General features: G+C 44.7%; 17 non-coding genes across 17 annotated transcripts; all 17 read right to left on the reverse strand.

The window, feature by feature from the left end:
• Positions 1 to 381: 381 nt before the first annotated feature.
• Positions 382 to 454, reverse strand: TRNAK-UUU (transfer RNA lysine (anticodon UUU)). Its single transcript has one exon. It is a non-coding gene; the product is annotated as a tRNA-Lys (tRNA).
• Positions 455 to 1,292: 838 nt separating this feature from the next.
• On the reverse strand, positions 1,293 to 1,365 carry TRNAK-UUU (transfer RNA lysine (anticodon UUU)). Its single transcript has one exon. It is a non-coding gene; the product is annotated as a tRNA-Lys (tRNA).
• Positions 1,366 to 3,096: 1,731 nt separating this feature from the next.
• TRNAK-UUU (transfer RNA lysine (anticodon UUU)) lies at positions 3,097 to 3,169 on the reverse strand. The gene has a single exon. It is a non-coding gene; the product is annotated as a tRNA-Lys (tRNA).
• A 1,356-nt stretch (positions 3,170 to 4,525) lies between these two features.
• TRNAK-UUU (transfer RNA lysine (anticodon UUU)) lies at positions 4,526 to 4,598 on the reverse strand. Its single transcript has one exon. It is a non-coding gene; the product is annotated as a tRNA-Lys (tRNA).
• Positions 4,599 to 5,514: 916 nt separating this feature from the next.
• TRNAK-UUU (transfer RNA lysine (anticodon UUU)) lies at positions 5,515 to 5,587 on the reverse strand. Its single transcript has one exon. It is a non-coding gene; the product is annotated as a tRNA-Lys (tRNA).
• Positions 5,588 to 7,318: 1,731 nt separating this feature from the next.
• On the reverse strand, positions 7,319 to 7,391 carry TRNAK-UUU (transfer RNA lysine (anticodon UUU)). Its single transcript has one exon. It is a non-coding gene; the product is annotated as a tRNA-Lys (tRNA).
• A 1,829-nt stretch (positions 7,392 to 9,220) lies between these two features.
• Positions 9,221 to 9,293, reverse strand: TRNAK-UUU (transfer RNA lysine (anticodon UUU)). The gene has a single exon. It is a non-coding gene; the product is annotated as a tRNA-Lys (tRNA).
• Positions 9,294 to 11,046: 1,753 nt separating this feature from the next.
• On the reverse strand, positions 11,047 to 11,119 carry TRNAK-UUU (transfer RNA lysine (anticodon UUU)). The gene has a single exon. It is a non-coding gene; the product is annotated as a tRNA-Lys (tRNA).
• An 838-nt stretch (positions 11,120 to 11,957) lies between these two features.
• Positions 11,958 to 12,030, reverse strand: TRNAK-UUU (transfer RNA lysine (anticodon UUU)). The gene has a single exon. It is a non-coding gene; the product is annotated as a tRNA-Lys (tRNA).
• Positions 12,031 to 12,868: 838 nt separating this feature from the next.
• On the reverse strand, positions 12,869 to 12,941 carry TRNAK-UUU (transfer RNA lysine (anticodon UUU)). Its single transcript has one exon. It is a non-coding gene; the product is annotated as a tRNA-Lys (tRNA).
• A 1,848-nt stretch (positions 12,942 to 14,789) lies between these two features.
• Positions 14,790 to 14,862, reverse strand: TRNAK-UUU (transfer RNA lysine (anticodon UUU)). Its single transcript has one exon. It is a non-coding gene; the product is annotated as a tRNA-Lys (tRNA).
• A 2,706-nt stretch (positions 14,863 to 17,568) lies between these two features.
• On the reverse strand, positions 17,569 to 17,641 carry TRNAK-UUU (transfer RNA lysine (anticodon UUU)). The gene has a single exon. It is a non-coding gene; the product is annotated as a tRNA-Lys (tRNA).
• Positions 17,642 to 19,384: 1,743 nt separating this feature from the next.
• Positions 19,385 to 19,457, reverse strand: TRNAK-UUU (transfer RNA lysine (anticodon UUU)). Its single transcript has one exon. It is a non-coding gene; the product is annotated as a tRNA-Lys (tRNA).
• An 893-nt stretch (positions 19,458 to 20,350) lies between these two features.
• On the reverse strand, positions 20,351 to 20,423 carry TRNAK-UUU (transfer RNA lysine (anticodon UUU)). Its single transcript has one exon. It is a non-coding gene; the product is annotated as a tRNA-Lys (tRNA).
• A 1,743-nt stretch (positions 20,424 to 22,166) lies between these two features.
• On the reverse strand, positions 22,167 to 22,239 carry TRNAK-UUU (transfer RNA lysine (anticodon UUU)). The gene has a single exon. It is a non-coding gene; the product is annotated as a tRNA-Lys (tRNA).
• A 1,888-nt stretch (positions 22,240 to 24,127) lies between these two features.
• Positions 24,128 to 24,200, reverse strand: TRNAQ-UUG (transfer RNA glutamine (anticodon UUG)). Its single transcript has one exon. It is a non-coding gene; the product is annotated as a tRNA-Gln (tRNA).
• Positions 24,201 to 25,081: 881 nt separating this feature from the next.
• Positions 25,082 to 25,154, reverse strand: TRNAK-UUU (transfer RNA lysine (anticodon UUU)). Its single transcript has one exon. It is a non-coding gene; the product is annotated as a tRNA-Lys (tRNA).
• Between the last annotated feature and the right edge of the window lie 563 nt (positions 25,155 to 25,717).

Below are 25,717 nucleotides of genomic sequence, written 5' to 3' on the forward strand. Positions count from 1 at the left end.
AGAAAATCTAAGCGCGCATGACTCAAAAGGTAGACCCGAAACCCTTCTATTTGCCACAAGAAAGTTGTCGAAGTTGAAAATAGACTCCAACACTATAGTAAAAATTCAATGTATAAAAATGTATAAAAATTTCAAATTTGCGGTCAAATGAGCCAAACTGGAAATGTTCTCTAAATAACCTATGTTTTCCATTCTGCTACTCTTGCCTTAAATGTAAAATTGACCTGGTGCATAAATCAATTTGCCTGTACCAGAACTTTTTAAGATTATACCATGTCACTTTTCTGTGTAGAAGCATGGCTTAACCTGCACCAAACGCTTAAGTGCCGACAGAATTGCAGGTTGCCCCTCTTAATATTGGTGAACTAAAAACCATGGGAGCGCCCAAACAGGGACTTGAACCCTGGACCCTCAGATTAAAAGTCTGATGCTCTACCGACTGAGCTATCCGGGCTCTTGCAAAGCTTGTGCGCCGGTGCTCCATGTGTGCCTGCTAACATGGTCCAATTGAAAAGCTACTTTCAGGTGATTGAAAACGTAGCACTGCCTGTCAACCAGAAAAGTACTGTGCGCTGCACTGCTCACCTGCTTGTAAATTGAATCTCCTCTGCCGGCTTACACACAAATTGCCGCAAATCATTGTCAGTTTCAACACCTTCACCCCTTGCTTGAGTGCTGATAAGCTGTTTCAAGGTATCCGGGAGGTCTCCTTCCTCTTTGTGTATGATGCTGACTTCACATCCATTTCAAGGGGACAATTGACTTTGCATTTTCTCAAAGCACGTTTCTAGATCAGAAAGACACTGAATCTGTCTGGAACAAGTAGATCCCAGCGCTTGAGCAGACAGGAATGTTTGACAGGGGGATAAATAAAGGTAGGCGTGGCAAGAGAGGCATTTGGAATGTGGGTGCTGAGAGAAAATCTAAGCGCGCATGACTCAAACGGTAGACCCGGTAGACCCGAAACCCTTCTATTTGCCACAAGAAAGTTGTCGAAGTTGAAAATAGACTCCAACACTATAGTAAAAATTCAATGTATATTTCAAATTTGCGGTCAAATGAGCCAAACTGGAAATGTTCTCTAAATAACCTATGTTTTCCATTCTGCTACTCTTGCCTTAAATGTAAAATTGACCTGGTGCATAAAGCAATTTGCCTGTACCAGAACTTTTTAAGATTATACCATGTCACTTTTCTGTGTAGAAGCATGGCTTAACCTGCACCAAACGCTTAAGTGCCGACAGAATTGCAGGTAACCCCTCTTAATATTGGTGAACTAAAAACCATGGGAGCGCCCGAACAGGGACTTGAACCCTGGACCCTCAGATTAAAAGTCTGATGCTCTACCGACTGAGCTATCCGGGCTCTTGCAAAGCTCATCCGCCGGTGCTCCGTGCGTGCCTGCTAACATGGTCCAATTGAAAAGCTACTTTCAGGTGATTGAAAACGTAGCACTGCCTGTCAACCAGAAAAGTACTGTGCGCTGCACTGCTCACCTGCTCGTAAATTGAATCTCCTCTGCCGGCTTACACACAAATTGCCGCAAATCATTGTCAGTTTCAACACCTTCACCCCTTGCTTGAGTGCTGATAAGCTGTTTCAAGGTATCCGGGAGGTCTCCTTCCTCTTTGTGTATGATGCTGACTTCACATCCATTTCAAGGGGACAATTGACTTTGCATTTTCTCAAAGCACGTTTCTAGATAAGAAAGACACTGAATCTGTCTGGAACAAGTAGATCCCAGCGCTTGAGCAGACAGGAATGTTTGACAGGGGGATAAATAAAGGTAGGCGTGGCAAGAGAGGCATTTGGAATGTGGGTGCTGAGAGAAAATCTAAGCGCGCATGACTCAAACGGTAGACCCGAAACCCTTCTATTTGCCACAAGAAAGTTGTCGAAGTTGAAAATAGACTCCAACACTATAGTAAAAATTCAATGTATATTTCAAATTTGCGGTCAAATGAGCCAAACTGGAAATGTTCTCTAAATAACCTATGTTTTCCATTCTGCTACTCTTGCCTTAAATGTAAAATTGACCTGGTGCATAAAGCAATTTGCCTGTACCAGAACTTTTTAAGATTATACCATGTCACTTTTCTGTGTAGAAGCATGGCTTAACCTGCACCAAACGCTTAAGTGCCGACAGAATTGCAGGTAGCCCCTCTTAATATTGGTGAACTAAAAACCATGGGAGCGCCCGAAGAGGGACTTGAACCCTGGACCCTCAGATTAAAAGTCTGATGCTCTACCGACTGAGCTATCCAGGCTCTTGCAAATCTCGTCCGCCGGTGCTCCGTGCGTGCCTGCTAACATGGTCCAATTGAAAAGCTACTTTCAGGTGATTGAAAACGTAGCACTGCCTGTCAACCAGAAAAATACTGTGCGCTGCACTGCTCACCTGCTTGTAAATTGAATCTCCTCTGCCGGCTTACACACAAATTGCCGCAAATCATTGTCAGTTTCAACACCTTCACCCCTTGCTTGAGTGCTGATAAGCTGTTTCAAGGTATCCGGGAGGTCTCCTTCCTCTTTGTGTATGATGCTGACTTCACATCCATTTCAAGGGGACAATTGACTTTGCATTTTCTCAAAGCACGTTTCTAGATCAGAAAGACACTGAATCTGTCTGGAACAAGTAGATCCCAGCGCTTGAGCAGACAGGAATGTTTGACAGGGGGATAAAAAAAGGTAGGCGTGGCAAGAGAGGCATTTGGAATGTGGGTGCTGAGAGAAAATCTAAGCGCGCATGACTCAAACGGTAGACCCGAAACCCTTCTATTTGCCACAAGAAAGTTGTCGAAGTTGAAAATAGACTCCAACACTATAGTAAAAATTCAATGTATATTTCAAATTTGCGGTCAAATGAGCCAAACTGGAAATGTTCTCTAAATAACCTATGTTTTCCATTCTGCTACTCTTGCTTTAAATGTAAAATTGACCTGGTGCATAAAGCAATTTGCCTGTACCAGAACTTTTTAAGATTATACCATGTCACTTTTCTGTGTAGAAGCATGGCTTAACCTGCACCAAACGCTTAAGTGCCGACAGAATTGCAGGTAGCCCCTCTTAATATTGTTGAACTAAAAACCATTGGAGCGCCCGAACAGGGACTTGAACCCTGGACCCTCAGATTAAAAGTCTGATGCTCTACCGACTGAGCTATCCGGGCTCTTGCAAAGCTCATCCGCCGGCGCTCCGTGCGTGTGTGCCTGCTAACATGGTCCAATTGAAAAGCTACTTTCAGGTGATTGAAAACGTAGCACTGCCTGTCAACCAGAAAAGTACTGTGCGCTGCACTGCTCACCTGCTTGTAAATTGAATCTCCTCTGCCGGCTTACACACAAATTGCCGCAAATCATTGTCAGTTTCAACACCTTCACCCCTTGCTTGAGTGCTGATAAGCTGTTTCAAGGTATCCGGGAGGTCTCCTTCCTCTTTGTGTATGATGCAGACTTCACATCCATTTCAAGGGGAAAATTGACTTTGCATTTTCTCAAAGCACGTTTCTAGATCAGAAAGACACTGAATCTGTCTGGAACAAGTAGATCCCAGCGCTTGAGCAGACAGGAATGTTTGACAGGGGGATAAATAAAGGTAGGCGTGGCAAGAGAGGCATTTGGAATGTGGGTGCTGAGAGAAAATCTAAGCGCGCATGACTCAAACGGTAGACCCGGTAGACCCGAAACCCTTCTATTTGCCACAAGAAAGTTGTCGAAGTTGAAAATAGACTCCAACACTATAGTAAAAATTCAATGTATATTTCAAATTTGCGGTCAAATTAGCCAAACTGGAAATGTTCTCTAAATAACCTATGTTTTCCATTCTGCTGCCTTAAATGTAAAATTGACCTGGTGCATAAAGCAATTTGCCTGTACCAGAACTTTTTAAGAGTGCGTGCGTGCGTGCCTGCTAACATGGTCCAATTGAAAAGCTACTTTCAGGTGATTGAAAACGTAGCACTGCCTGTCAACCAGAAAAGTACTGTGCGCTGCACTGCTCACCTGCTTGTAAATTGAATCTCCTCTGCCGGCTTACACACAAATTGCCGCAAATCATTGTCAGTTTCAACACCTTCACCCCTTGCTTGAGTGCTGATAAGCTGTTTCAAGGTATCCGGGAGGTCTCCTTCCTCTTTGTGTATGATGCTGACTTCACATCCATTTCAAGGGGACAATTGACTTTGCATTTTCTCAAAGCACGTTTCTAGATCAGAAAGACACTGAATCTGTCTGGAACAAGTAGATCCCAGCGCTTGAGCAGACAGGAATGTTTGACAGGGGGATAAATAAAGGTAGGCGTGGCAAGAGAGGCATTTGGAATGTGGGTGCTGAGAGAAAATCTAAGCGCGCATGACTCAAACGATAGACCCGGTAGACCCGAAACCCTTCTATTTGCCCCAAGAAAGTTGTCGAAGTTGAAAATAGACTCCAACACTATAGTAAAAATTCAATGTATATTTAAATTTTGCGGTCAAATTAATAAGAGGTAGCCCCTCTTAATATTGGTGAACTAAAAACCATGGGAGCGCCCGAACAGGGACTTGAACCCTGGACCCTCAGATTAAAAGTCTGATGCTCTACCGACTGAGCTATCCGGGCTCTTGCAAAGCTCGTCCGCCGGCGCTCCATGCGTGCGTGCGTGCGTGCGTGCGTGCGTGCGTGCGTGCGTGCGTGCGTGCGTGCGTGCGTGCGTGCGTGCGTGCGTGCCTGCCTGCCTGCCTGCTAACATGGTCCAATTGAAAAGCTACTTTCAGGTGATTGAAAACGTAGCACTGCCTGTCAACCAGAAAAGTACTGTGCGCTGCACTGCTCACCTGCTTGTAAATTGAATCTCCTCTGCCGGCTTACACACAAATTGCCGCAAATCATTGTCAGTTTCAACACCTTCACCCCTTGCTTGAGTGCTGATAAGCTGTTTCAAGGTATCCGGGAGGTCTCCTTCCTCTTTGTGTATGATGCTGACTTCACATCCATTTCAAGGGGACAATTGACTTTGCATTTTCTCAAAGCACGTTTCTAGATCAGAAAGACACTGAATCTGTCTGGAACAAGTAGATCCCAGCGCTTGAGCAGACAGGAATGTTTGACAGGGGGATAAATAAAGGTAGGCGTGGCAAGAGAGGCATTTGGAATGTGGGTGCTGAGAGAAAATCTAAGCGCGCATGACTCAAACGGTAGACCCGGTAGACCCGAAACCCTTCTATTTGCCACAAGAAAGTTGTCGAAGTTGAAAATAGACTCCAACACTATAGTAAAAATTCAATGTATATTTCAAATTTGCGGTCAAATTAGCCAAACTGGAAATGTTCTCTAAATAACCTATGTTTTCCATTCTGCTGCCTTAAATGTAAAATTGACCTGGTGCATAAAGCAATTTGCCTGTACCAGAACTTTTTAAGATTATACCATGTCACTTTTCTGTGTAGAAGCATGGCTTAACCTGCACCAAACGCTTAAGTGCCGACAGAATTGCAGGTAGCCCCTCTTAATATTGGTGAACTAAAAACCATGGGAGCGCCCGAACAGGGACTTGAACCCTGGACCCTCAGATTAAAAGTCTGATGCTCTACCGACTGAGCTATCCGGGCTCTTGCAAAGCTCGTCCGCCGGTGCTCCGTGCGTGCCTGCTAACATGGTCCAATTGAAAAGCTACTTTCAGGTGATTGAAAACGTAGCACTGCCTGTCAACCAGAAAAGTACTGTGCGCTGCACTGCTCACCTGCTCGTAAATTGAATCTCCTCTGCCGGCTTACACACAAATTGCCGCAAATCATTGTCAGTTTCAACACCTTCACCCCTTGCTTGAGTGCTGATAAGCTGTTTCAAGGTATCCGGGAGGTCTCCTTCCTCTTTGTGTATGATGCTGACTTCACATCCATTTCAAGGGGACAATTGACTTTGCATTTTCTCAAAGCACGTTTCTAGATAAGAAAGACACTGAATCTGTCTGGAACAAGTAGATCCCAGCGCTTGAGCAGACAGGAATGTTTGACAGGGGGATAAATAAAGGTAGGCGTGGCAAGAGAGGCATTTGGAATGTGGGTGCTGAGAGAAAATCTAAGCGCGCATGACTCAAACGGTAGACCCGAAACCCTTCTATTTGCCACAAGAAAGTTGTCGAAGTTGAAAATAGACTCCAACACTATAGTAAAAATTCAATGTATATTTCAAATTTGCGGTCAAATGAGCCAAACTGGAAATGTTCTCTAAATAACCTATGTTTTCCATTCTGCTACTCTTGCCTTAAATGTAAAATTGACCTGGTGCATAAAGCAATTTGCCTGTACCAGAACTTTTTAAGATTATACCATGTCACTTTTCTGTGTAGAAGCATGGCTTAACCTGCACCAAACGCTTAAGTGCCGACAGAATTGCAGGTAGCCCCTCTTAATATTGGTGAACTAAAAACCATGGGAGCGCCCGAAGAGGGACTTGAACCCTGGACCCTCAGATTAAAAGTCTGATGCTCTACCGACTGAGCTATCCAGGCTCTTGCAAATCTCGTCCGCCGGTGCTCCGTGCGTGCCTGCTAACATGGTCCAATTGAAAAGCTACTTTCAGGTGATTGAAAACGTAGCACTGCCTGTCAACCAGAAAAATACTGTGCGCTGCACTGCTCACCTGCTTGTAAATTGAATCTCCTCTGCCGGCTTACACACAAATTGCCGCAAATCATTGTCAGTTTCAACACCTTCACCCCTTGCTTGAGTGCTGATAAGCTGTTTCAAGGTATCCGGGAGGTCTCCTTCCTCTTTGTGTATGATGCTGACTTCACATCCATTTCAAGGGGACAATTGACTTTGCATTTTCTCAAAGCACGTTTCTAGATCAGAAAGACACTGAATCTGTCTGGAACAAGTAGATCCCAGCGCTTGAGCAGACAGGAATGTTTGACAGGGGGATAAAAAAAGGTAGGCGTGGCAAGAGAGGCATTTGGAATGTGGGTGCTGAGAGAAAATCTAAGCGCGCATGACTCAAACGGTAGACCCGAAACCCTTCTATTTGCCACAAGAAAGTTGTCGAAGTTGAAAATAGACTCCAACACTATAGTAAAAATTCAATGTATATTTCAAATTTGCGGTCAAATGAGCCAAACTGGAAATGTTCTCTAAATAACCTATGTTTTCCATTCTGCTACTCTTGCTTTAAATGTAAAATTGACCTGGTGCATAAAGCAATTTGCCTGTACCAGAACTTTTTAAGATTATACCATGTCACTTTTCTGTGTAGAAGCATGGCTTAACCTGCACCAAACGCTTAAGTGCCGACAGAATTGCAGGTAGCCCCTCTTAATATTGTTGAACTAAAAACCATTGGAGCGCCCGAACAGGGACTTGAACCCTGGACCCTCAGATTAAAAGTCTGATGCTCTACCGACTGAGCTATCCGGGCTCTTGCAAAGCTCATCCGCCGGTGCTCCGTGCGTGCCTGCTAACATGGTCCAATTTAAAATCTACTTTCAGGTGATTGAAAACGTAGCACTGCCTGTCAACCAGAAAAGTACTGTGCGCTGCACTGCTCACCTGCTTGTAAATTGAATCTCCTCTGCCGGCTTACACACAAATTGCCGCAAATCATTGTCAGTTTCAACACCTTCACCCCTTGCTTGAGTGCTGATAAGCTGTTTCAAGGTATCCGGGAGGTCTCCTTCCTCTTTGTGTATGATGCTGACTTCACATCCATTTCAAGGGGACAATTGACTTTGCATTTTCTCAAAGCACGTTTCTAGATCAGAAAGACACTGAATCTGTCTGGAACAAGTAGATCCCAGCGCTTGAGCAGACAGGAATGTTTGACAGGGGGATAAATAAAGGTAGGCGTGGCAAGAGAGGCATTTGGAATGTGGGTGCTGAGAGAAAATCTAAGCGCGCATGACTCAAACGGTAGACCCGGTAGATCCGAAACCCTTCTATTAGCCACAAGAAAGTTGTCGAAGTTGAAAATAGACTCCAACACTATAGTAAAAATTCAATGTATATTTCAAATTTGCGGTCAAATTAGCCAAAGTGGAAATGTTCTCTAAATAACCTATGTTTTCCATTCTGCTACTCTTGCCTTAAATGTAAAATTGACCTAGTGCATAAAACAATTTGCCTGTACCAGAACTTTTTAAGATTATACCATGTCACTTTTCTGTGTAGAAGCATGGCTTAACCTGCACCAAACGCTTAAGTGCCGACTGAATTGCAGGTAGCCCCTCTTAATATTGGTGAACTAAAAACCATGGGAGCGCCCAAACAGGGACTAAACCCTGGACCCTCAGATTAAAAGTCTGATGCTCTACCAACTGAGCTATCCGGGCTCTTGCAAATCTCGTCCGCCGGTGCTCTGTGCGTGCCTGCTAACATGGTCCAATTGAAAAGCTACTTTCAGGTGATTAACCCCTTAAGGACACATGACATGTGTGACATGTCATGATTCCCTTTTATTCCAGAAGTTTGGTCCTTAAGGGGTTAAAAACGTAGCACTGCCTGTCAACCAGAAAAGTACTGTGCGCTGCACTGCTCACCTGCTTGTAAATTGAATCTCCTCTGCCGGCTTACACACAAATTGCCGCAAATCATTGTCAGTTTCAACACCTTCACCCCTTGCTTGAGTGCTGATAAGCTGTTTCAAGGTATCCGGGAGGTCTCCTTCCTCTTTGTGTATGATGCTGACTTCACATCCATTTCAAGGGGACAATTGACTTTGCATTTTCTCAAAGCACGTTTCTAGATCAGAAAGACACTGAATCTGTCTGGAACAAGTAGATCCCAGTGCTTGAGCAGACAGGAATGTTTGACAGGGGGATAAATAAAGGTAGGCGTGGCAAGAGAGGCATTTGGAATGTGGGTGCTGAGAGAAAATCTAAGCGCGCATGACTCAAAAGGTAGACCCGAAACCCTTCTATTTGCCACAAGAAAGTTGTCGAAGTTGAAAATAGACTCCAACACTATAGTAAAAATTCAATGTATAAAAATGTATAAAAATTTCAAATTTGCGGTCAAATGAGCCAAACTGGAAATGTTCTCTAAATAACCTATGTTTTCCATTCTGCTACTCTTGCCTTAAATGTAAAATTGACCTGGTGCATAAAGCAATTTGCCTGTACCAGAACTTTTTAAGATTATACCATGTCACTTTTCTGTGTAGAAGCATGGCTTAACCTGCACCAAACGCTTAAGTGCCGACAGAATTGCAGGTTGCCCCTCTTAATATTGGTGAACTAAAAACCATGGGAGCGCCCAAACAGGGACTTGAACCCTGGACCCTCAGATTAAAAGTCTGATGCTCTACCGACTGAGCTATCCGGGCTCTTGCAAAGCTCGTGCGCCGGTGCTCCATGTGTGCCTGCTAACATGGTCCAATTGAAAATCAACTTTCAGGTGATTGAAAACGTAGCACTGCCTGTCAACCAGAAAAGTACTGTGCGCTGCACTGCTCACCTGCTTGTAAATTGAATCTCCTCTGCCGGCTTACACACAAATTGCCGCAAATCATTGTCAGTTTCAACACCTTCACCCCTTGCTTGAGTGCTGATAAGCTGTTTCAAGGTATCCGGGAGGTCTCCTTCCTCTTTGTGTATGATGCTGACTTCACATCCATTTCAAGGGGACAATTGACTTTGCATTTTCTCAAAGCACGTTTCTAGATCAGAAAGACACTGAATCTGTCTGGAACAAGTAGATCCCAGCGCTTGAGCAGACAGGAATGTTTGACAGGGGGATAAATAAAGGTAGGCGTGGCAAGAGAGGCATTTGGAATGTGGGTGCTGAGAGAAAATCTAAGCGCGCATGACTCAAACGGTAGACCCGGTAGATCAGAAACCCTTCTATTTGCCACAAGAAAGTTGTCGAAGTTGAAAATAGACTCCAACACTATAGTAAAAATTCAATGTATATTTCAAATTTGCGGTCAAATTAGCCAAAGTGGAAATGTTCTCTAAATAACCTATGTTTTCCATTCTGCTACTCTTGCCTTAAATGTAAAATTGACCTAGTGCATAAAACAATTTGCCTGTACCAGAACTTTTTAAGATTATACCATGTCACTTTTCTGTGTAGAAGCATGGCTTAACCTGCACCAAACGCTTAAGTGCCGACTGAATTGCAGGTAGCCCCTCTTAATATTGGTGAACTAAAAACCATGGGAGCGCCCAAACAGGGACTAAACCCTGGACCCTCAGATTAAAAGTCTGATGCTCTACCAACTGAGCTATCCGGGCTCTTGCAAATCTCGTCCGCCGGTGCTCTGTGCGTGCCTGCTAACATGGTCCAATTGAAAAGCTACTTTCAGGTGATTAAAAACGTAGCACTGCCTGTCAACCAGAAAAGTACTGTGCGCTGCACTGCTCACCTGCTTGTAAATTGAATCTCCTCTGCCGGCTTACACACAAATTGCCGCAAATCATTGTCAGTTTCAACACCTTCACCCCTTGCTTGAGTGCTGATAAGCTGTTTCAAGGTATCCGGGAGGTCTCCTTCCTCTTTGTGTATGATGCTGACTTCACATCCATTTCAAGGGGACAATTGACTTTGCATTTTCTCAAAGCACGTTTCTAGATCAGAAAGACACTGAATCTGTCTGGAACAAGTAGATCCCAGCGCTTGAGCAGACAGGAATGTTTGACAGGGGGATAAATAAAGGTAGGTGTGGCAAGAGAGGCATTTGGAATGTGGGTGCTGAGAGAAAATCTAAGCGCGCATGACTCAAAAGGTAGACCCGAAACCCTTCTATTTGCCACAAGAAAGTTGTCGAAGTTGAAAATAGACTCCAACACTATAGTAAAAATTCAATGTATAAAAATGTATAAAAATTTCAAATTTGCGGTCAAATGAGCCAAACTGGAAATGTTCTCTAAATAACCTATGTTTTCCATTCTGCTACTCTTGCCTTAAATGTAAAATTGACCTGGTGCATAAATCAATTTGCCTGTACCAGAACTTTTTAAGATTATACCATGTCACTTTTCTGTGTAGAAGCATGGCTTAACCTGCACCAAACGCTTAAGTGCCGACAGAATTGCAGGTTGCCCCTCTTAATATTGGTGAACTAAAAACCATGGGAGCGCCCAAACAGGGACTTGAACCCTGGACCCTCAGATTAAAAGTCTGATGCTCTACCGACTGAGCTATCCGGGCTCTTGCAAAGCTTGTGCGCCGGTGCTCCATGTGTGCCTGCTAACATGGTCCAATTGAAAAGCTACTTTCAGGTGATTGAAAACGTAGCACTGCCTGTCAACCAGAAAAGTACTGTGCGCTGCACTGCTCACCTGCTTGTAAATTGAATCTCCTCTGCCGGCTTACACACAAATTGCCGCAAATCATTGTCAGTTTCAACACCTTCACCCCTTGCTTGAGTGCTGATAAGCTGTTTCAAGGTATCCGGGAGGTCTCCTTCCTCTTTGTGTATGATGCTGACTTCACATCCATTTCAAGGGGACAATTGACTTTGCATTTTCTCAAAGCACGTTTCTAGATCAGAAAGACACTGAATCTGTCTGGAACAAGTAGATCCCAGCGCTTGAGCAGACAGGAATGTTTGACAGGGGGATAAATAAAGGTAGGCGTGGCAAGAGAGGCATTTGGAATGTGGGTGCTGAGAGAAAATCTAAGCGCGCATGACTCAAACGGTAGACCCGGTAGACCCGAAACCCTTCTATTTGCCACAAGAAAGTTGTCGAAGTTGAAAATAGACTCCAACACTATAGTAAAAATTCAATGTATATTTCAAATTTGCGGTCAAATGAGCCAAACTGGAAATGTTCTCTAAATAACCTATGTTTTCCATTCTGCTACTCTTGCCTTAAATGTAAAATTGACCTGGTGCATAAAGCAATTTGCCTGTACCAGAACTTTTTAAGATTATACCATGTCACTTTTCTGTGTAGAAGCATGGCTTAACCTGCACCAAACGCTTAAGTGCCGACAGAATTGCAGGTAACCCCTCTTAATATTGGTGAACTAAAAACCATGGGAGCGCCCGAACAGGGACTTGAACCCTGGACCCTCAGATTAAAAGTCTGATGCTCTACCGACTGAGCTATCCGGGCTCTTGCAAAACTCGTCCGCCGGTGCTCCATGCGTGCCTGCTAACATGGTCCAATTGAAAAGCTACTTTCAGGTGATTGAAAACGTAGCACTGCCTGTCAACCAGAAAAGTACTGTGCGCTGCACTGCTCACCTGCTTGTAAATTGAATCTCCTCTGCCGGCTTACACACAAATTGCCGCAAATCATTGTCAGTTTCAACACCTTCACCCCTTGCTTGAGTGCTGATAAGCTGTTTCAAGGTATCCGGGAGGTCTCCTTCCTCTTTGTGTATGATGCTGACTTCACATCCATTTCAAGGGGACAATTGACTTTGCATTTTCTCAAAGCACGTTTCTAGATCAAAAAGACACTGAATCTGTCTGGAACAAGTAGATCCCAGCGCTTGAGCAGACAGGAATGTTTGACAGGGGGATAAATAAAGGTAGGCGTGGCAAGAGAGGCATTTGGAATGTGGGTGCTGAGAGAAAATCTAAGCGCACATGACTCAAACGGTAGACCCGGTAGACCCGAAACCCTTCTATTTGCCACAAGAAAGTTGTCGAAGTTGAAAATAGACTCCAACACTATAGTAAAAATTCAATGTATATTTCAAATTTGCGGTCAAATGAGCCAAACTGGAAATGTTCACTAAATAACCTATGTTTTCCATTCTGCTACTCTTGCCTTAAATGTAAAATTGACCTGGTGCATAAAGCAATTTGCCTGTACCAGAACTTTTTAAGATTATACCATGTCACTTTTCTGTGTAGAAGCATGGCTTAACCTGCACCAAACGCTTAAGTGCCGACAGAATTGCAGGTAGCCCCTCTTAATATTGGTGAACTAAAAACCATGGGAGCGCCCGAACAGGGACTTGAACCCTGGACCCTCAGATTAAAAGTCTGATGCTCTACCGACTGAGCTATCCAGGCTCTTGCAAAGCTCGTCCGCCGGTGCTCCATGCGTGCGTGCGTGCGTGCGTGCGTGCGTGCGTGCGTGCGTGCGTGCCTGCTAACATGGTCCAATTGAAAAGCTACTTTCAGGTGATTGCAAACGTAGCACTGCCTGTCAACCAGAAAAGTACTGTGCGCTGCACTGCTCACCTGCTTGTAAATTGAATCTCCTCTGCCGGCTTACACACAAATTGCTGCAAATCATTGTCAGTTTCAACACCTTCACCCCTTGCTTGAGTGCTGATAAGCTGTTTCAAGGTATCCGGGAGGTCTCCTTCCTCTTTGTGTATGATGCTGACTTCACATCCATTTCAAGGGGACAATTGACTTTGCATTTTCTCAAAGCACGTTTCTAGATCAGAAAGACACTGAATCTGTCTGGAACAAGTAGATCCCAGCGCTTGAGCAGACAGGAATGTTTGACAGGGGGATAAATAAAGGTAGGCGTGGCAAGAGAGGCATTTGGAATGTGGGTGCTGAGAGAAAATCTAAGCGCGCATGACTCAAACGGTAGACCCGGTAGACCCGAAACCCTTCTATTTGCCACAAGAAAGTTGTCGAAGTTGAAAATAGACTCCAACACTATAGTAAAAATTCAATGTATATTTCCAATTTGCGGTCAAATTAGCCAAACTGGAAATGTTCTCTAAATAACCTATGTTTTCCATTCTGCTACTCTTGCCTTAAATGTAAAATTGACCTGGTGCATAAAGCAATTTGCCTGTACCAGAACTTTTTAAGATTATACCATGTCACTTTTCTGTGTAGAAGCATGGCTTAACCTGCACCAAACGCTTAAGTGCCGACAGAATTGCAGATAGCCCCTCTTAATATTGGTGAACTAAAAACCATGGGAGCTCCCGAACAGGGACTTGAACCCTGGACCCTCAGATTAAAAGTCTGATGCTCTACCGACTGAGCTATCCGGGCTCTTGCAAAGCTCGTCCGCCGGCGCTCCGTGCGTGCGTGCGTGCGTGCGTGCGTGCGTGCGTGCGTGCGTGCGTGCGTGCGTGCGTGCGTGCGTGCCTGCCTGCTAACATGGTCCAATTGAAAAGCTACTTTCAGGTGATTGAAAACGTAGCACTGCCTGTCAACCAGAAAAGTTCTGTGCGCTGCACTGCTCACCTGCTTGTAAATTGAATCTCCTCTGCCAGCTTACACACAAATTGCCGCAAATCATTGTCAGTTTCAACACCTTCACCCCTTGCTTGAGTGCTGATAAGCTGTTTCAAGGTATCCGGGAGGTCTCCTTCCTCTTTGTGTATGATGCTGACTTCACATCCATTTCAAGGGGACAATTGACTTTGCATTTTCTCAAAGCACGTTTCTAGATCAGAAAGACACTGAATCTGTCTGGAACAAGTAGATCCCAGCGCTTGAGCAGACAGGAATGTTTGACAGGGGGATAAATAAAGGTAGGCGTGGCAAGAGAGGCATTTGGAATGTGGGTGCTGAGAGAAAATCTAAGCGCGCATGACTCAAACGGTAGACCCGGTAGACCCGAAACCCTTCTATTTGCCACAAGAAAGTTGTCGAAGTTGAAAATAGACTCCAACACTATAGTAAAAATTCAATGTATATTTCAAATTTGCGGTCAAATTAGCCAAACTGGAAATGTTCTCTAAATAACCCATGTTTTCCATTCTGCTGCCTTAAATGTAAAATTGACCTGGTGCATAAAGCAATTTGCCTGTACCTAGAACTTTTTAAGATTATACCATATCACTTTTCTGTGTAGAAGCATGGCTTAACCTGCACCAAACGCTTAAGTGCCGACAGAATTGCAGGTAGCCCCTCTTAATATTGGTGAACTAAAAACCATGGGAGCGCCCGAACAGGGACTTGAACCCTGGACCCTCAGATTAAAAGTCTGATGCTCTACCGACTGAGCTATCCGGGCTCTTGCAAAGCTCGTCCGCCGGCGCTCCGTGCGTGCCTGCTAACATGGTCCAATTGAAAAGCTACTTTCAGGTGATTGAAAACGTAGCACTGCCTGTCAAAAGTACTGTGCGCTGCACTGCTCACCTGCTTGTAAATTGAATCACCTCTGCCGGCTTACACACAAATTGCCGCAAATCATTGTCAGTTTCAACACCTTCACCCCTTGCTTGAGTGCTGATAAGCTGTTTCAAGGTATCTGGGAGGTCTCCTTCCTTTTTTGTGTATGATGCTGACTTCACATCCATTTCAAGGGGACAATTGACTTTGCATTTTCTCAAAGCACGTTTCTAGATCAGAAAGACACTGAATCTGTCTGGAACAAGTAGATCCCAGCGCTTGAGCAGACAGGAATGTTTGACAGGGGGATAAATAAAGGTAGGCGTGGCAAGAGAGGCATTTGGAATGTGGGTGCTGAGAGAAAATCTAAGCGCGCATGACTCAAACGGTAGACCCGGTAGACCCGAAACCCTTCTATTAGCCACAAGAAAGTTGTCGAAGTTGAAAATAGACTCCAACACTATAGTAAAAATTCAATGTATATTTCAAATTTGCGGTCAAATGAGCCAAACTGGAAATGTTCTCTAAATAACCTATGTTTTCCATTCTGCTACTCTTGCCTTAAATGTAAAATTAACCTGGTGCATAAAGCAATTTGCCTGTACCAGAACTTTTTAAGATTATACCATGTCACTTTTCTGTGTAGAAGCATGGCTTAACCTGCACCAAACGCTTAAGTGCCGACAGAATTGCAGGTTGCCCCTCTTAATATTGGTGAACTAAAAACCATGGGAGCGCCCAAAAAGGGACTTGAACCCTGGACCCTCAGATTAAAAGTCTGATGCTCTACCGACTGAGCTATCCGGGCTCTTGCAAAGCTCGTGCGCCGGTGCTCCATGTGTGCCTGCTAACATGGTCCAATTGAAAAGCTACTTTCAGGTGATTGAAAACGTAGCACTGCCTGTCAACCAGAAAAGTACTGTGCGCTGCACTGCTCACCTGCTTGTAAATTGAATCTCCTCTGCCGGCTTACACACAAATTGCCGCAAATCATTGTCAGTTTCAACACCTTCACCCCTTGCTTGAGTGCTGATAAGCTGTTTCAAGGTATCCGGGAGGTCTCCTTCCTCTTTGTGTATGATGCTGACTTCACATCCATTTCAAGGGGACAATTGACTTTGCATTTTCTCAAAGCACGTTTCTAGATCAGAAAGACACTGAATCTGTCTGGAACAAGTAGATCCCAGCGCTTGAGCAGACAGGAATGTTTGACAGGGGGATAAATAAAGGTAGGCGTGGCAAGAGAGGCATTTGGAATGTGGGTGCTGAGAGAAAATCTAAGCGCACATGACTCAAACGGTAGACCCGGTAGACCCGAAACCCTTCTATTTGCCACAAGAAAGTTGTCGAAGTTGAAAATAGACTCCAACACTATAGTAAAAATTCAATGTATATTTCAAATTTGCGGTCAAATGAGCCAAACTGGAAATGTTCTCTAAATAACCTATGTTTTCCATTCTGCTACTCTTGCCTTAAATGTAAAATTGACCTGGTGCATAAAGCAATTTGCCTGTACCAGAACTTTTTAAGATTATACCATGTCACTTTTCTGTGTAGAAGCATGGCTTAACCTGCACCAAACGCTTAAGTGCCGACAGAATTGCAGATAGCCCCTCTTAATATTGGTGAACTAAAAACCATGGGAGCTCCCGAACAGGGACTTGAACCCTGGACCCTCAGATTAAAAGTCTGATGCTCTACCGACTGAGCTATCCGGGCTCTTGCAAAGCTTGTCCGCCGGCGCTCCGTGCGTGCGTGCGTGCGTGCGTGCGTGCGTGCGTGCGTGCGTGCGTGCGTGCGTGCGTGCGTGCCTGCTAACATGGTCCAATTGAAAAGCTACTTTCAGGTGATTGAAAACGTAGCACTGCCTGTCAACCAGAAAAGTTCTGTGCGCTGCACTGCTCACCTGCTTGTAAATTGAATCTCCTCTGCCAGCTTACACACAAATTGCCGCAAATCATTGTCAGTTTCAACACCTTCACCCCTTGCTTGAGTGCTGATAAGCTGTTTCAAGGTATCCGGGAGGTCTCCTTCCTCTTTGTGTATGATGCTGACTTCACATCCATTTCAAGGGGACAATTGACTTTGCATTTTCTCAAAGCACGTTTCTAGATCAGAAAGACACTGAATCTGTCTGGAACAAGTAGATCCCAGCGCTTGAGCAGACAGGAATGTTTGACAGGGGGATAAATAAAGGTAGGCGTGGCAAGAGAGGCATTTGGAATGTGGGTGCTGAGAGAAAATCTAAGCGCGCATGACTCAAACGGTAGACCCGGTAGACCCGAAACCCTTCTATTTGCCACAAGAAAGTTGTCGAAGTTGAAAATAGACTCCAACACTATAGTAAAAATTCAATGTATATTTCAAATTTGCGGTCAAATTAGCCAAACTGGAAATGTTCTCTAAATAACCTATGTTTTCCATTCTGCTGCCTTAAATGTAAAATTGACCTGGTGCATAAAGCAATTTGCCTGTACCTAGAACTTTTTAAGATTATACCATATCACTTTTCTGTGTAGAAGCATGGCTTAACCTGCACCAAACGCTTAAGTGCCGACAGAATTGCAGGTAGCCCCTCTTAATATTGGTGAACTAAAAACCATGGGAGCGCCCAAACAGGGACTTGAACCCTGGACCCTCAGATTAAAAGTCTGATGCTCTACCGACTGAGCTATCCGGGCTCTTGCAAAGCTCGTCCGCCGGCGCTCCGTGCGTGCCTGCTAACATGGTCCAATTGAAAAGCTACTTTCAGGTGATTGAAAACGTAGCACTGCCTGTCAAAAGTACTGTGCGCTGCACTGCTCACCTGCTTGTAAATTGAATCACCTCTGCCGGCTTACACACAAATTGCCGCAAATCATTGTCAGTTTCAACACCTTCACCCCTTGCTTGAGTGCTGATAAGCTGTTTCAAGGTATCTGGGAGGTCTCCTTCCTTTTTTGTGTATGATGCTGACTTCACATCCATTTCAAGGGGACAATTGACTTTGCATTTTCTCAAAGCACGTTTCTAGATCAGAAAGACACTGAATCTGTCTGGAACAAGTAGATCCCAGCGCTTGAGCAGACAGGAATGTTTGACAGGGGGATAAATAAAGGTAGGCGTGGCAAGAGAGGCATTTGGAATGTGGGTGCTGAGAGAAAATCTAAGCGCGCATGACTCAAACGGTAGACCCGGTAGACCCGAAACCCTTCTATTTGCCACAAGAAAGTTGTCGAAGTTGAAAATAGACTCCAACACTATATTAAAAATTCAATGTATATTTCAAATTTGCGGTCAAATTAGCCAAACTGGAAATGTTCTCTAAATAACCTATGTTTTCCATTCTGCTACTCTTGCCTTAAATGTAAAATTAACCTGGTGCATAAAGCAATTTGCCTGTACCAGAACTTTTTAAGATTATACCATGTCACTTTTCTGTGTAGAAGCATGGCTTAACCTGCACCAAACGCTTAAGTGCCGACAGAATTGCAGGTTGCCCCTCTTAATATTGGTGAACTAAAAACCATGGGAGCGCCCAAAAAGGGACTTGAACCCTGGACCCTCAGATTAAAAGTCTGATGCTCTACCGACTGAGCTATCCGGGCTCTTGCAAAGCTCGTGCGCCGGTGCTCCATGTGTGCCTGCTAACATGGTCCAATTGAAAAGCTACTTTCAGGTGATTGAAAACGTAGCACTGCCTGTCAACCAGAAAAGTACTGTGCGCTGCACTGCTCACCTGCTTGTAAATTGAATCTCCTCTGCCGGCTTACACACAAATTGCCGCAAATCATTGTCAGTTTCAACACCTTCACCCCTTGCTTGAGTGCTGATAAGCTGTTTCAAGGTATCCGGGAGGTCTCCTTCCTCTTTGTGTATGATGCAGACTTCACATCCATTTCAAGGGTAAATTGACTTTGCATTTTCTCAAAGCACGTTTCTAGATCAGAAAGACACTGAATCTGTCTGGAACAAGTAGATCCCAGCGCTTGAGCAGACAGGAATGTTTGACAGGGGGATAAATAAAGGTAGGCGTGGCAAGAGAGGCATTTGGAATGTGGGTGCTGAGAGAAAATCTAAGCGCGCATGACTCAAACGGTAGACCCGGTAGACCCGAAACCCTTCTATTTGCCACAAGAAAGTTGTCGAAGTTGAAAATAGACTCCAACACTATAGTAAAAATTCAATGTATATTTCAAATTTGCGGTCAAATTAGCCAAACTGGAAATGTTCTCTAAATAACCTATGTTTTCCATTCTGCTACTCTTGCCTTAAATGTAAAATTGACCTGGTGCATAAAGCAATTTGCCTGTACCAGAACTTTTTAAGATTATACCATGTCACTTTTCTGTGTAGAAGCATGGCTTAACCTGCACCAACCGCTTAAGTGCCGACAGAATTGCAGGTAGCCCCTCTTAATATTTTTGAACTAAAAACCATGGGAGCGCCCGAACAGGGACTTGAACCCTGGACCCTCAGATTAAAAGTCTGATGCTCTACCGACTGAGCTATCCGGGCTCTTGCAAAGCTCGTCCGCCGGCGCTCCGTGCGTGCGTGCGTGCGTGCGTGCGTGCGTGCGTGCGTGCGTGCGTGCGTGCGTGCGTGCGTGCGTGCCTGCTAACATGGTCCAATTGAAAAGCTACTTTCAGGTGATTGAAAACGTAGCACTGCCTGTCAACCAGAAAAGTACTGTGCGCTGCACTGCTCACCTGCTTGTAAATTGAATCTCCTCTGCCGGCTTACACACAAATTGCCGCAAATCATTGTCAGTTTCAACACCTTCACCCCTTGCTTGAGTGCTGATAAGCTGTTTCAAGGTATCCGGGAGGTCTCCTTCCTCTTTGTGTATGATGCTGACTTCACATCCATTTCAAGGGGACAATTGACTTTGCATTTTCTCAAAGCACGTTTCTAGATCAGAAAGACACTGAATCTGTCTGGAACAAGTAGATCCCAGCGCTTGAGCAGACAGGAATGTTTGACAGGGGGATAAATAAAGGTAGGCGTGGCAAGAGAGGCATTTGGAATGTGGGTGCTGAGAGAAAATCTAAGCGCGCATGACTCAAACGGTAGACCCGGTAGACCCGAAACCCTTCTATTTGCCACAAGAAAGTTGTCGAAGTTGAAAATAGACTCCAACACTATAGTAAAAATTCAATGTATATTTCAAATTTGCGGTCAAATTAGCCAAACTGGAAATGTTCTCTAAATAACCTATGTTTTCCATTCTGCTGCCTTAAATGTAAAATTGACCTGGTGCATAAAGCAATTTGCCTGTACCTAGAACTTTTTAAGATTATACCATATCACTTTTCTGTGTAGAAGCATGGCTTAACCTGCACCAAACGCTTAAGTGCCGACAGAATTGCAGGTAGCCCCTCTTAATATTGGTGAACTAAAAACCATGGGAGCGCCCGAACAGGGACTTGAACCCTGGACCCTCAGATTAAAAGTCTGATGCTCTACCGACTGAGCTATCCGGGCTCTTGCAAAGCTCGTCCGCCGGCGCTCCGTGCGTGCCTGCTAACATGGTCCAATTGAAAAGCTACTTTCAGGTGATTGAAAACGTAGCACTGCCTGTCAAAAGTACTGTGCGCTGCACTGCTCACCTGCTTGTAAATTGAATCACCTCTGCCGGCTTACACACAAATTGCCGCAAATCATTGTCAGTTTCAACACCTTCACCCCTTGCTTGAGTGCTGATAAGCTGTTTCAAGGTATCTGGGAGGTCTCCTTCCTTTTTTGTGTATGATGCTGACTTCACATCCATTTCAAGGGGACAATTGACTTTGCATTTTCTCAAAGCACGTTTCTAGATCAGAAAGACACTGAATCTGTCTGGAACAAGTAGATCCCAGCGCTTGAGCAGACAGGAATGTTTGACAGGGGGATAAATAAAGGTAGGCGTGGCAAGAGAGGCATTTGGAATGTGGGTGCTGAGAGAAAATCTAAGCGCGCATGACTCAAACGGTAGACCCGGTAGACCCGAAACCCTTCTATTTGCCACAAGAAAGTTGTCGAAGTTGAAAATAGACTCCAACACTATAGTAAAAATTCAATGTATATTTCAAATTTGCGGTCAAATGAGCCAAACTGGAAATGTTCTCTAAATAACCTATGTTTTCCATTCTGCTACTCTTGCCTTAAATGTAAAATTAACCTGGTGCATAAAGCAATTTGCCTGTACCAGAACTTTTTAAGATTATACCATGTCACTTTTCTGTGTAGAAGCATGGCTTAACCTGCACCAAACGCTTAAGTGCCGACAGAATTGCAGGTTGCCCCTCTTAATATTGGTGAACTAAAAACCATGGGAGCGCCCAAAAAGGGACTTGAACCCTGGACCCTCAGATTAAAAGTCTGATGCTCTACCGACTGAGCTATCCGGGCTCTTGCAAAGCTCGTGCGCCGGTGCTCCATGTGTGCCTGCTAACATGGTCCAATTGAAAAGCTACTTTCAGGTGATTGAAAACGTAGCACTGCCTGTCAACCAGAAAAGTACTGTGCGCTGCACTGCTCACCTGCTTGTAAATTGAATCTCCTCTGCCGGCTTACACACAAATTGCCGCAAATCATTGTCAGTTTCAACACCTTCACCCCTTGCTTGAGTGCTGATAAGCTGTTTCAAGGTATCCGGGAGGTCTCCTTCCTCTTTGTGTATGATGCAGACTTCACATCCATTTCAAGGGTAAATTGACTTTGCATTTTCTCAAAGCACGTTTCTAGATCAGAAAGACACTGAATCTGTCTGGAACAAGTAGATCCCAGCGCTTGAGCAGACAGGAATGTTTGACAGGGGGATAAATAAAGGTAGGCGTGGCAAGAGAGGCATTTGGAATGTGGGTGCTGAGAGAAAATCTAAGCGCGCATGACTCAAACGGTAGACCCGGTAGACCCGAAACCCTTCTATTTGCCACAAGAAAGTTGTCGAAGTTGAAAATAGACTCCAACACTATAGTAAAAATTCAATGTATATTTCAAATTTGCGGTCAAATGAGCCAAACTGGAAATGTTCTCTAAATAACCTATGTTTTCCATTCTGCTACTCTTGCCTTAAATGTAAAATTGACCTGGTGCATAAAGCAATTTGCCTGTACCAGAACTTTTTAAGATTATACCATGTCACTTTTCTGTGTAGAAGCATGGCTTAACCTGCACCAAACGCTTAAGTGCCGACAGAATTGCAGGTAGCCCCTCTTAATATTGGTGAACTAAAAACCATGGGAGCGCCCGAACAGGGACTTGAACCCTGGACCCTCAGATTAAAAGTCTGATGCTCTACCGACTGAGCTATCCGGGCTCTTGCAAAGCTCGTCCGCCGGTGCTCCATGCGTGCGTGCGTGCGTGCGTGCGTGCGTGCGTGCGTGCGTGCGTGCGTGCGTGCCTGCCTGCTAACATGGTCCAATTGAAAAGCTACTTTCAGGTGATTGCAAACGTAGCACTGCCTGTCAACCAGAAAAGTACTGTGCGCTGCACTGCTCACCTGCTTGTAAATTGAATCTCCTCTGCCGGCTTACACACAAATTGCCGCAAATCATTGTCAGTTTCAACACCTTCACCCCTTGCTTGAGTGCTGATAAGCTGTTTCAAGGTATCCGGGAGGTCTCCTTCCTCTTTGTGTATGATGCTGACTTCACATCCATTTCAAGGGGACAATTGACTTTGCATTTTCTCAAAGCACGTTTCTAGATCAGAAAGACACTGAATCTGTCTGGAACAAGTAGATCCCAGCGCTTGAGCAGACAGGAATGTTTGACAGGGGGATAAATAAAGGTAGGCGTGGCAAGAGAGGCATTTGGAATGTGGGTGCTGAGAGAAAATCTAAGCGCGCATGACTCAAACGGTAGACCCGGTAGACCCGAAACCCTTCTATTTGCCACAAGAAAGTTGTCGAAGTTGAAAATAGACTCCAACACTATAGTAAAAATTCAATGTATATTTCCAATTTGCGGTCAAATTAGCCAAACTGGAAATGTTCTCTAAATAACCTATGTTTTCCATTCTGCTACTCTTGCCTTAAATGTAAAATTGACCTGGTGCATAAAGCAATTTGCCTGTACCAGAACTTTTTAAGATTATACCATGTCACTTTTCTGTGTAGAAGCATGGCTTAACCTGCACCAAACGCTTAAGTGCCGACAGAATTGCAGATAGCCCCTCTTAATATTGGTGAACTAAAAACCATGGGAGCTCCCGAACAGGGACTTGAACCCTGGACCCTCAGATTAAAAGTCTGATGCTCTACCGACTGAGCTATCCGGGCTCTTGCAAAGCTTGTCCGCCGGCGCTCCGTGCGTGCGTGCGTGCGTGCGTGCGTGCGTGCGTGCGTGCGTGCGTGCGTGCGTGCGTGCGTGTGTGCGTGCGTGCGTGCGTGCCTGCGTGCGTGCCTGCCTGCTTGCTAACATGGTCCAATTGAAAAGCTACTTTCAGGTGATTGAAAACGTAGCACTGCCTGTCAACCAGAAAAGTTCTGTGCGCTGCACTGCTCACCTGCTTGTAAATTGAATCTCCTCTGCCGGCTTACACACAAATTGCCGCAAATCATTGTCAGTTTCAACACCTTCACCCCTTGCTTGAGTGCTGATAAGCTGTTTCAAGGTATCCGGGAGGTCTCCTTCCTCTTTGTGTATGATGCTGACTTCACATCCATTTCAAGGGGACAATTGACTTTGCATTTTCTCAAAGCACGTTTCTAGATCAGAAAGACACTGAATCTGTCTGGAACAAGTAGATCCCAGCGCTTGAGCAGACAGGAATGTTTGACAGGGGGATAAATAAAGGTAGGCGTGGCAAGAGAGGCATTTGGAATGTGGGTGCTGAGAGAAAATCTAAGCGCGCATGACTCAAACGTTAGACCCGAAACCCTTCTATTTGCCACAAGAAAGTTGTCGAAGTTGAAAATAGACTCCAATACTATAGTAAAAATTCAATGTATATTTCAAATTTGCGGTCAAATGAGCCAAACTGGAAATGTTCTCTAAATAACCTATGTTTTCCATTCTGCTACTCTTGCCTTAAATGTAAAATTGACCTGGTGCATAAAGCAATTTGCCTGTACCAGAACTTTTTAAGATTATACCATGTCACTTTTCTGTGTAGAAGCATGGCTTAACCTGCACCAAACGCTTAAGTGCCGACAGAATTGCAGGTAGCCCCTCTTAATATTGGTGAACTAAAATCCATGGGAGCGGCCGAACAGGGACTTGAACCCTGGACCCTCAGATTCAAAGTCTGATGCTCTACCGACTGAGCTATCCGGGCTCTTGCAAAGCTCGTCCGCCGGCGCTCCGTGCGTGCGTGCGTGCGTGCGTGCGTGCGTGCGTGCGTGCGTGCGTGCGTGCGTGCCTGCTAACATGGTCCAATTGAAAAGCTACTTTCAGGTGATTGAAAACGTAGCACTGCCTGTCAACCAGAAAAGTTCTGTGCGCTGCACTGCTCACCTGCTTGTAAATTGAATCTCCTCTGCCAGCTTACACACAAATTGCCGCAAATCATTGTCAGTTTCAACACCTTCACCCCTTGCTTGAGTGCTGATAAGCTGTTTCAAGGTATCCGGGAGGTCTCCTTCCTCTTTGTGTATGATGCTGACTTCACATCCATTTCAAGGGGACAATTGACTTTGCATTTTCTCAAAGCACGTTTCTAGATCAGAAAGACACTGAATCTGTCTGGAACAAGTAGATCCCAGCGCTTGAGCAGACAGGAATGTTTGACAGGGGGATAAATAAAGGTAGGCGTGGCAAGAGAGGCATTTGGAATGTGGGTGCTGAGAGAAAATCTAAGCGCGCATGACTCAAACGGTAGACCCGGTAGACCCGAAACCCTTCTATTTGCCACAAGAAAGTTGTCGAAGTTGAAAATAGACTCCAACACTATAGTAAAAATTCAATGTATATTTCAAATTTGCGGTCAAATTAGCCAAACTGGAAATGTTCTCTAAATAACCTATGTTTTCCATTCTGCTGCCTTAAATGTAAAATTGACCTGGTGCATAAAGCAATTTGCCTGTACCTAGAACTTTTTAAGATTATACCATATCACTTTTCTGTGTAGAAGCATGGCTTAACCTGCACCAAACGCTTAAGTGCCGACAGAATTGCAGGTAGCCCCTCTTAATATTGGTGAACTAAAAACCATGGGAGCGCCCGAACAGGGACTTGAACCCTGGACCCTCAGATTAAAAGTCTGATGCTCTACCGACTGAGCTATCCGGGCTCTTGCAAAGCTCGTCCGCCGGCGCTCCGTGCGTGCCTGCTAACATGGTCCAATTGAAAAGCTACTTTCAGGTGATTGAAAACGTAGCACTGCCTGTCAAAAGTACTGTGCGCTGCACTGCTCACCTGCTTGTAAATTGAATCACCTCTGCCGGCTTACACACAAATTGCCGCAAATCATTGTCAGTTTCAACACCTTCACCCCTTGCTTGAGTGCTGATAAGCTGTTTCAAGGTATCTGGGAGGTCTCCTTCCTTTTTTGTGTATGATGCTGACTTCACATCCATTTCAAGGGGACAATTGACTTTGCATTTTCTCAAAGCACGTTTCTAGATCAGAAAGACACTGAATCTGTCTGGAACAAGTAGATCCCAGCGCTTGAGCAGACAGGAATGTTTGACAGGGGGATAAATAAAGGTAGGCGTGGCAAGAGAGGCATTTGGAATGTGGGTGCTGAGAGAAAATCTAAGCGCGCATGACTCAAACGGTAGACCCGGTAGACCCGAAACCCTTCTATTTGCCACAAGAAAGTTGTCGAAGTTGAAAATAGACTCCAACACTATA

This window comes from Pelobates fuscus, chromosome 5, assembly GCF_036172605.1.
Source record: "Pelobates fuscus isolate aPelFus1 chromosome 5, aPelFus1.pri, whole genome shotgun sequence".
In the NCBI taxonomy this organism is placed as follows: domain Eukaryota; kingdom Metazoa; phylum Chordata; class Amphibia; order Anura; family Pelobatidae; genus Pelobates; species Pelobates fuscus.